This window comes from Tyto alba, unplaced genomic scaffold (genome assembly GCF_018691265.1).
Source record: "Tyto alba isolate M040663 unplaced genomic scaffold, T.alba_DEE_v4.0 Super-Scaffold_2, whole genome shotgun sequence".
NCBI classification, from domain to species: domain Eukaryota; kingdom Metazoa; phylum Chordata; class Aves; order Strigiformes; family Tytonidae; genus Tyto; species Tyto alba.
Window position 1 is genome coordinate 34,158,203 of NW_024881282.1, and position 8,874 is coordinate 34,167,076.

Here is an 8,874-nt window from a genome sequence, read left to right on the forward strand (position 1 = left end):
ACATAGGCTACAAAGGATACCAGGGCTGGTTTAGGCTCTGTAAGACCCTAGATGACAATAAACAATCCAGCAGCAGAAATCAAGTGTGGTCCAAGCAGTGGAAGCCAACATACTAGAACTGAGCTGCTGAGAGCTCTTGAGAAGGAACACGCTTTCTTTTTTGCAAGGTCCTTGAATGCAGAACTGCAGTCATAAAAGAAGGAACATTTTGCTCTCTTCCAGAAAAAAAAGAGAAAGCAAGCCCCAACAAACTGTTGAATTTCCTCTAGCAGTCCATGAGTTGCTTTAGGGCAGGATTAGGAGGAAAGCTCAGGGGTTTTTGCTTGCTTTTTCCCAAGTGAGGGAGAGAACCTGGTGTTTTGAGAAGGGCTGTTTGTACGTGATGAAATCTACTGGAATCTTGATTACCTTTCCTTTCTCATGCAAAGAAAAGAGCACAGTGGGCCAAATACTGCTGTAGCCCCTGAGCAAATGAGTCTTTCTCCATTGGTGCCTGCACGCAGTTTATCATCCTCTCCTAAGAGATCACTTCCCAGTACCAAGAGGACTTATTGCTGCCAGGCGTCGGCCTGAAGGCTTTGCCCACGCAGCCACGCCTTGAACTCCCTGTGGCGGCCACAGGGAAGCTGCTGGCAGATTTCCATCAAGGAGGTGACAGGGAAAGCTATACTTACCAACTCGGGTTGACTCTGCAGCCAACCACTGCAGAAAAAGAGCTGGGACAGCAAATGAGTCACGGGGTTTGCAAGTAATCAGGTTTGAGTAGTAAAGAAAAAAGAGCTTGGCCCAGCCAGCTTCACTCTTCTTTGTTCCTGCAGATGCTGGAGGCAAAGTCATGGGAACGGCTGCTGCTGCCTTCCTCAGGGTTCGCCCCACCTCACGTGGGGTGACCCTGAGCCATTTTCCTTCGCAGCTCTTCCTCCCGATGCTCACAGGCCCTTGTCGGCAACCATCTCCCTCCTGCCTCTCTACACAGCTACCTCTGCGGGGCCTTTGCCAGGGACTCCCTGCAGCTGAGCAGGGATGACGCAAGGCCGAGAAGACTGCAGCTGAGGAGCGCTGTGTGAGGGACAAAATATGCCCTTCTGTGTGCAACGCTGGCCCCCGAGCCAAGATACCTCCCATATAGCTTCCCACTCCCTGGCACACAACATCTTCCCCACATTTTTCCCACCATCATCCTCATTCTGCCTTGCACGGAGATCTTCTGCGATATTCTTTTTACCAATCCTAGTTTTATGCTGTCTTTCAGCTGGTTTTCTCCTCCATCTCTCTTACTTATGATGCTCCTTTCCTGAATTACTCTCACTTTGTCCTCAGGTCCCACCACAATTGCCTCTGGCCCCTTTGCAAGGGTCACTTAGCAGTCCAGTTTGGTGGTATTTTGTTGTCTGGGTTTTTTTTTAATAAAAATGTAACTGTTATGCTTCCCCATCGAACACCAGTTTTGAAAACTCTGGGAAGAAAAGGAAGCCTGTGAAAGGGGAATAATGTAGCCACCGTCCAAAGTGTGGGAGAGTTTAAACAGTAAATTGTAGCTTTAAATCCCTAATCAAAACTGACAGCAACTTTTGTGGGTTTTTTATTTTTCTTTTCCTTATCTGGGCTGCCTGAAGGAGGCACAACTTTTCACACACTAGGAAAGGAAACTGATTTTTACCCCCTAGACTTTCTGCCCTGCGTGCTGCACACTCCACCACCCCACCCTCCAGTAACCCTTCAGTCCTTCCCCTGTTCTCCAGGCCCCATTCCTCGTTTTCTTGTATGTTTTTCTTGCAGAGTGTTACCCTGCTGCTGTCTGCATCCAGCTCACCTGACCAAAGAAGGGCAGCCGCTTTGCCGCTGGTGTTGCTTTCGGTCCTGCCAACCAGTGCGGGCAGCGCTGAGCTTTTTTACTGTGGACTGTCTCACTTCCACAGACTAAGAAGAAACGGCAGCCGTTCTGCTTGCTTTGATCTCATTAATAATAAAGGACAATGGGAGCCTTTTGGAATATGAGAAAAAGCTCGAGTTAAAAAATTAAACAGCGGACCCAATTAATTAGAACCACGGCAAAGCCTTGGAAAGCTGCCATCTTAAATTACTATACAGCTACAACTCCCAGAAAATAACAATTAAAAAAAAAAAAATCATATCCTCTTGCTGTCCTAATAAGAGTTTGGGATAGACAGACAGGTGGGAGCTTTCCCCAGCATCAGTACTGATCATACACGCGTGATGATAGCAGATGCAGGTTCCTTATTCCCCTCTTGCAAGTGCACGGGCATATACGTATCCATAGCTCCTGTGGCATTGGGAAGGAGCTGGCAGGGCTGTGCCCAGCCCACTTCTTTCTTCCAAACCCGATTCTTCCGTTGTGATGGGGCTGGGTGACATAAATCGGTGCGTAAATGTGTACCATACGTGAAACTGGCTAACTTGGGAGAAATAAAAAACTCCAGTGTAGATCTGAACTTTAGAAAATGGAGGGAAAAAGTGCCTGTAGCAGTTATTCTACTTCTAGCTGTAAAATTCTAACGCTGATGATGAAGGGGGAACCTATGACAATAAAATACTAGAACTGCTTTCACGTACCTGTACTTTAGTTTGCATTTAGGTTCAGCCACAGCAGTTTTGCACAGGCTGCTACTGGTGTTGAGCATCATGGCTCTAACCAAGTTGGTGGAATGGGGAGTTTAAAAGGTAGATAAAGCCTTGTCTGAAGAGCCACACGACCTCTAGCCTCAGCGTAACTGCTCCAGTCCTAGCCAATAAGGCCGATACGCACACTGGTTCAATTCAGTGCTGAAAGCACAAAGCAGGCATCTTCCTCTGCCAACAGGGTGAAAAAATGGGCAAAAAAAAAGGACTGTTTGGGTAAAAGAATGCAATATTATTAAAAACATTTTCCTAAGTGCCTTTTTTCCATTTAAAAACCCCATGTTAAGATTGTTTCGATGAAAATGTCAATATTTTAAATAGCTTCAAATAATGTTAATGAAGCATTGTTTTAATTTTGCCTCCGGGGGAAAATAAAAACAAAAAACAAACAACCACAAAAACTATTATAAATTGTTCTCCATTTAGAACCACTGCCATCATGTTAGTAATTTTGTCCCTTTAGCTTTGGGCTGACAACCTTCTATTTTTCCCTTTTCCTTCCAACGGCATTATGTGAGCGCAACAGCACAACAAACTGAAACTTCTGCGAAGCACTTTGACCAAGATATGCGTAAACTGCTCTTGTTTCTATTGCAACTGCATGTCTTTCCTGAGTATGACACACAAAAATAGGTAATGTCAAAATAAGCCTATTATATTAAGAACAGTTATAGATGTGGAGATGTCTGACTGGGACTTAAATCTCAGATCCTAACAGACATTAAAGATATTTTTTTACATTTTTTTTGTAAAGCAGGAATGTTAGCACAATGTACAAATTTGAAAATTACATTTGATATTATCTCCCTAATTTCCTCCTGCTATTTCATTTAATTCTAGCATTCATTACTTATTTTTTTCTTTAAATTGCTCTTTTGTATTTGTTCTTTGCTGTTATAGGTGACCTAGAAAGGAAAAAAATAATTGGGTTGAAATCTGCTCTTCTCTATTTTAAATACAAATTCCTTTTTCCTATCCTCATTTTTACAGCTCCCAGGCATATAAAGTATTACTTTCTCTCTCTCTCGCTTGTTCCCTGAAAAGCTGCGTGAAGGATGCAGGAGAATGGCTGAGAAATCTTCTCACCACTCAACTGAAGGAACAGGAAATGCTGAATCCTTTGCAGGTATATTTTCTGAAAGTAATTATTAGGATAAATACTTTTAAATAAAGGTAATTGATGTTTTATAATATCAAAATGTTTCTGAATATTCATGTTTTATTCCTCTGGTACTCTGATGTCATATATGCCTGCTGAAACTTCACCGAAGTCTTCTAGGAAAATGATAGATAAAAAAACAGCTTCCAGGGAAAAGAAATAAGCAAGAGAATAACCTCATCAGCCTGTCTTTATATATAACAAGAGAACATCACTTCTTTTATTACTTTTTAATGCATCATCTTTTTAACAACAGCCATCTTCTTTTCCAGTGCTGCCTGCATTTCAGTCATAGATAAAGTACAGCATTATATCATGTGTTAAATGCCACATTTCATACCAAAACACTTAAACACTATGCAACATAAAGAGCATCCGCATACTCTTTACTGTGGCTTTCCAAAAAGTAACCTATCTCTTAATCTCAATGCAGGTAACTAATCAGTTACTTTCTGTACCCACTAGATAGCTGCTGCTTAAATTGTCTGAAGCAGAAAAAAGGCAAGGTTAGCAAAGACTGGGTTTTAATATCAGTAGATTTTATTGACTGACTATCCAGGGTTCAGATACATTAATTTAAAAAACCTAGCAAGCCTATAAAAAAATACATTACAGCACTGTTGGAAACAATAAACCAGTGTCAGATCTAAACCAAAGTGACTTTCAACTCCAAATATCAAAGCTGCTTATAGTGTTTTGTCCCCTCTCATTCCTGCATTCAGAATTGTCCCAAGCTGGCAGCACTCCCTGCTCGTTTAGAGATGTCCCTTCGCGCAGACTCTTCCTGTACTGTATCCCTGTCACGTGCAGTATTATTTGTGTCTGATATCACAAGTAAACTTATTTTTTTTTTAAAAAAAAGAGGTCATGTATTTTCATGGCATAAGGAGGTGAGGCTAGAATAGTGCGAAGGTTGTGGAATTGACCCCCCCCACCAGTGTGACTGTCTCTCAGGCTACAGGCCCTGTGAGGTTTGACACTTTCAGACGTTTGCAGACAGGGTCCCAGCCTGTTTCTGCAGAAGCCAAAGGCAGCAGGTTCCTACTGCAGTGAGCCTGTTCCCCCAAGTGTCAGTGGTCTTTCGAATCACTTCTCTACCACAGGGGAAAGACCTTCCCAAAGTCCTCACCCCAGAGAAACCCAACCTTTCCCAGCACCTGGAAATGCACCACAGCAGTAGTGTAACACTGACATCCAGTGGATGAAAAAAACGTTATTTCTCTAGCCAACTTGGTCCCATTTTTCGACAGAAGTGGCAACCGGGGTGGGGTATGAAAAAAATAGGAAGAACTATTTTGTTTATAAACATTTGGACTTTATGAGAGCCAGAAAATAGCTTGGGAGCTGTGATCCCCCCAAATCCACAGGTGAGCCCGGGTGGGAACTTCTGAGTCATCCGTTATCATTTCAGCCAAATCAACAAAATCTGCTTGTTTTCTGCAGTTCAAATTTGTTCTGTAGCATGAAACTACAGGGACAATGGAGCGTGGTATCTTTTCGCTCATCTGAAATGAAAATGTCTGGTTTCCTAGGCTTATGCAAAATAAATCATACTGCTTCACCATGTCCTGCTCTAGTGCACTAAAACCCTGAGCAGAACCTATGAAGGAAAACCTGGAAAAGAACACCAATAAGCAGAAAGGGAATCTAAACAGGGAAATTATTCTATTTTTTTTTTTTACTTATGGCAAAGAGAATGTCAGCATCTTGGACCTATCCTTCTCTCCCAGTGTGTGCAATCTGTACTCTCAGTATATTAGTGATTTCTGTTTACACCAAGAAAAATACATGTGGATATAGACAGGATATAGACAGTTCCTACTCAGTGAATAAACAATGAGGAACAGAGGTGAGGTACATCCTCAGTTTATACTACTATTTCATATTGAGTTTTACAGTGCCTTTTGCATTCCTTAAAGCACTACAGTAACAAGTGTGTAGATACCCTGTATAAAACCATTCATATTAACGGGGCTCCTTCCCTCACCAATCAATGCCAAAATCAATTACCATTACTGAATGGGGAAGCCACTAAAAGATTCACCACTGATCACTGACTTGCGTAGCCCAAGTTCACATGGCTCTTGTTTGCTGCCTGTGCCAGCAGCACACATTGCTTTGCTGTGCTGGCAGCTGTCCCTCCTGGTAATGACTACCCTGTGATGGGCTCTGCGGCTCTTCCAAGGCAGACTGTGTTTTCACTGAACACCTATAGACCTGTTCACTAACACAACAGGCACATCACACCTCAGTAGCTCTCTCTTCACCACCAAAACGGCATTTACGGCTGCCCCACTATTCTGTTGATCAGGTTGTAACAGGATTCTCTGGAGATCAAATGAAAACATTGCACTGGCATGCAGCCCTGGGTGAGGCCAGGAAGTGACAGCCACCAAGATAACAGCAGTCTTCAAAAATACTGGAGAATAAGGAGAATGAGAACGAGCATAGGAATTCAGTACAAGCAAGGATAGCCTCTCTCTCCTCCCAGTTCATCCTCTGCATGCTTTATTCCATTTATTCCCCTCAGCGCTTTCTCTCCCTGTCAGTTTCAGAGACTGACATGCTCCTCTGGCCATGCTCTTCTGCTCTGCTAATCCTAAATCCTTCTTTGGTCCTGCTTATACATCTCCCATTTTCATCCTTCCCTTTCTGAGACCCAACAGTCCTGCCCCATGCAGGCCCTCCAGAGCCGCCCAGCCCTGGGCCAATTGCTGCACCTCACCCCTGGGTTCACATCTCCCCCCAGAAAGTGTCCCCTGGCCAGCTCTTGCCTCAGTGTCCCACTGCCCCAGACCCGCAGCCCTGTTTCTGGCTCAGCTCACTCCATAGATACTGAAGATCAGCGTTTGTTTTTAACAATTGCATTTATGAATGATATTTTAGTCCCCGCAAAACCATTCTTCACATGTTTTCCTGATTCATAGCTGCCATCTGAAAATTGTAATTTTCAGTCCAGAGAGCCAGCACAACAAAGGGACTGTAGATATGCCAGACTGAGCTGTCAGAAGCACCGCAGCCTGCAAAGTCTCAGGCCTTGTTCCAAAAAACCCCACAGCTGTCTCTGAAAGGGTGAAGGGCAAAACACTACATCACGGAAGCCCACAGCAGAGCTCCTCTCAGCCCTTAGGAACCCCAGATTCCACCCGCGAAATGTAAAAAGACTGTCGGCTGGGTAATCAGGCGAGCCCAGATCACCGGCCACTCCCAGGCGGCCCTGAGGCCGCCAGGGACCCGCCTCCACAGCTGAAGGCAAGCCCTAAGGGAACGCGGAGGCCGGCCGGAGAGAGGTCGGCCATAAACCTCCCCCCCCCGCAGCTCACCGCGCGATATTCCCCCACATCTGTGTGCGGGGAGGGACACTGTGTCGCTGTGTCAGGCGACACGCGCAGCAAAGCGAGGGGGGCGAGCGGCGCCGCCGCCATGAGCCCGTTTGACAGCGCCCCCCCCCCCCCACCTCCTTTCCCCTCACCGCCCTACGGCCGCGGCGGCGCCTCGCGGGCCCCCGTCACGTGCACAGCTGCCCGGGCCACGTGGGACCCGGCAGGCACACACTAACACCCCGCCCCACCCACCGCTTCACACGGCCCGGCACCTACATCTCCGCCCCGCCTCCGCGCTCCGGGGAGATTGACAAAGAAGTTAACCAATCAAACGCAGGTCATTTCTCTTTTTTTTTTTTTTTTTTAACCCCCGCCTCCCCACGCGGCCACGCCCCCCGCCCACCGGTTGCTGTGTCATCCGGCGGGTGACATCGGGGCCGGTTGCCAGTTGGCTAGGGAGGTGTCTGCCTCCCTCCAATGGTCTCACGAGCCGCACGACTGACATCTTCCCTACCCAATAGTTGTTTCAGGGCGGGCGTGTCCGTGAAGGGGGCGGAGCAAGTGGTAAATGTCGTTGGGGGCTGCAGGGAGTGTGGCGTTGTTGCCGTTCTGCAACGGGGGCGCCTGGCGCCGCGGAGCGGCGGCAGCAGCAGCAGCGGCCGTACTCATCGCGTGTGCCCGTCACAGCACTCCGCCCGTGGGGCCGGCAGATGAAGTAGGCACACTGACGTAGCCTCCCCTCCCGCCTCGGCTGCGAAGGGCCCCAACGCTGCCGCGTAGGGGCCGCTAAGGGGGAACAGCTTCGGTGGGCGGGCCTTCGCGCTGTGGTGGTGTAAAGGGCACATCTCTTCTCCAATGGTGTCCCGAGGCTGCAACCCGCAACCCAATCCATAGCGCGGAAAGGCAGGGCATGTAGGGGCGGGTGAGCGAATGCCCCATTTAAGGGGCCAATCTCGCAGCCAACTGGCGGAAAGGAAGAAGGGGTGGGAACTAGTGAGGTTTGCGAAGGGGGCAATGTTATTCCTTGACAGTCAGCAAGCGTAGCCAATCGGTGAGGGAGTAGTGACGCGACAGCCCAGTTAGAAGCGTGGAGAGGCGGGCGTTCTACTGTGATTGACGTGGGCCGTGGCTAATGGGCGGAGAGATCCCCGAGGCTCTTCCCAATGGGTAGCGTGTAGGGGCGGAAAGGGGAGCGGAGGGAGAAGACGAGCAGGCGGAGCGACCAATTAGCGTGGGGGTCGACGGGGCGCCGTCCAATGGGCGGCGCGAGGGGCGGTGCGGGGGCGTGTCTCGGTGTGTTTGGGTTCGTGCTCCTCGGGGGAGGGAGACGGCGGCGAGGAAAGTTTTTTGTGTTTTTTTTTTTTTTTTTTTTTTCCTTCTTCAGTGGGGTTTTTTTTGGAGGGTGGAGGGGGGGCGTTTTTCGCAGCTTTTTCGCGTTTGTTTCCTGGGTTCGCGTTTCCCGGGCGGAGCCGCCCCCCAGCACTGAGAAGAAGGGGGCTCAGCGCATCGCGGCGGCGCCTCAGCGGTGAGTGCGGGACGGGCCCCCCCCCCCTCCCGCCATTCCCCCTCACGCTCACACCACACCCCCCCGCGCGTGAAAGGGGCGAGGCCGGGCGGGCGGGCTGCGGGCCTCCCTCAGGGCCCTTCCCGCCTTGGGGACCCTCGCGCCGCCGGTGAGGGGGCCTTTGGCGCCCAGCGCGCGCGCCCTCCTCCCCCTTCCCCAAGCTGCGGTGTCTCGGGGGAGGGGGAAGG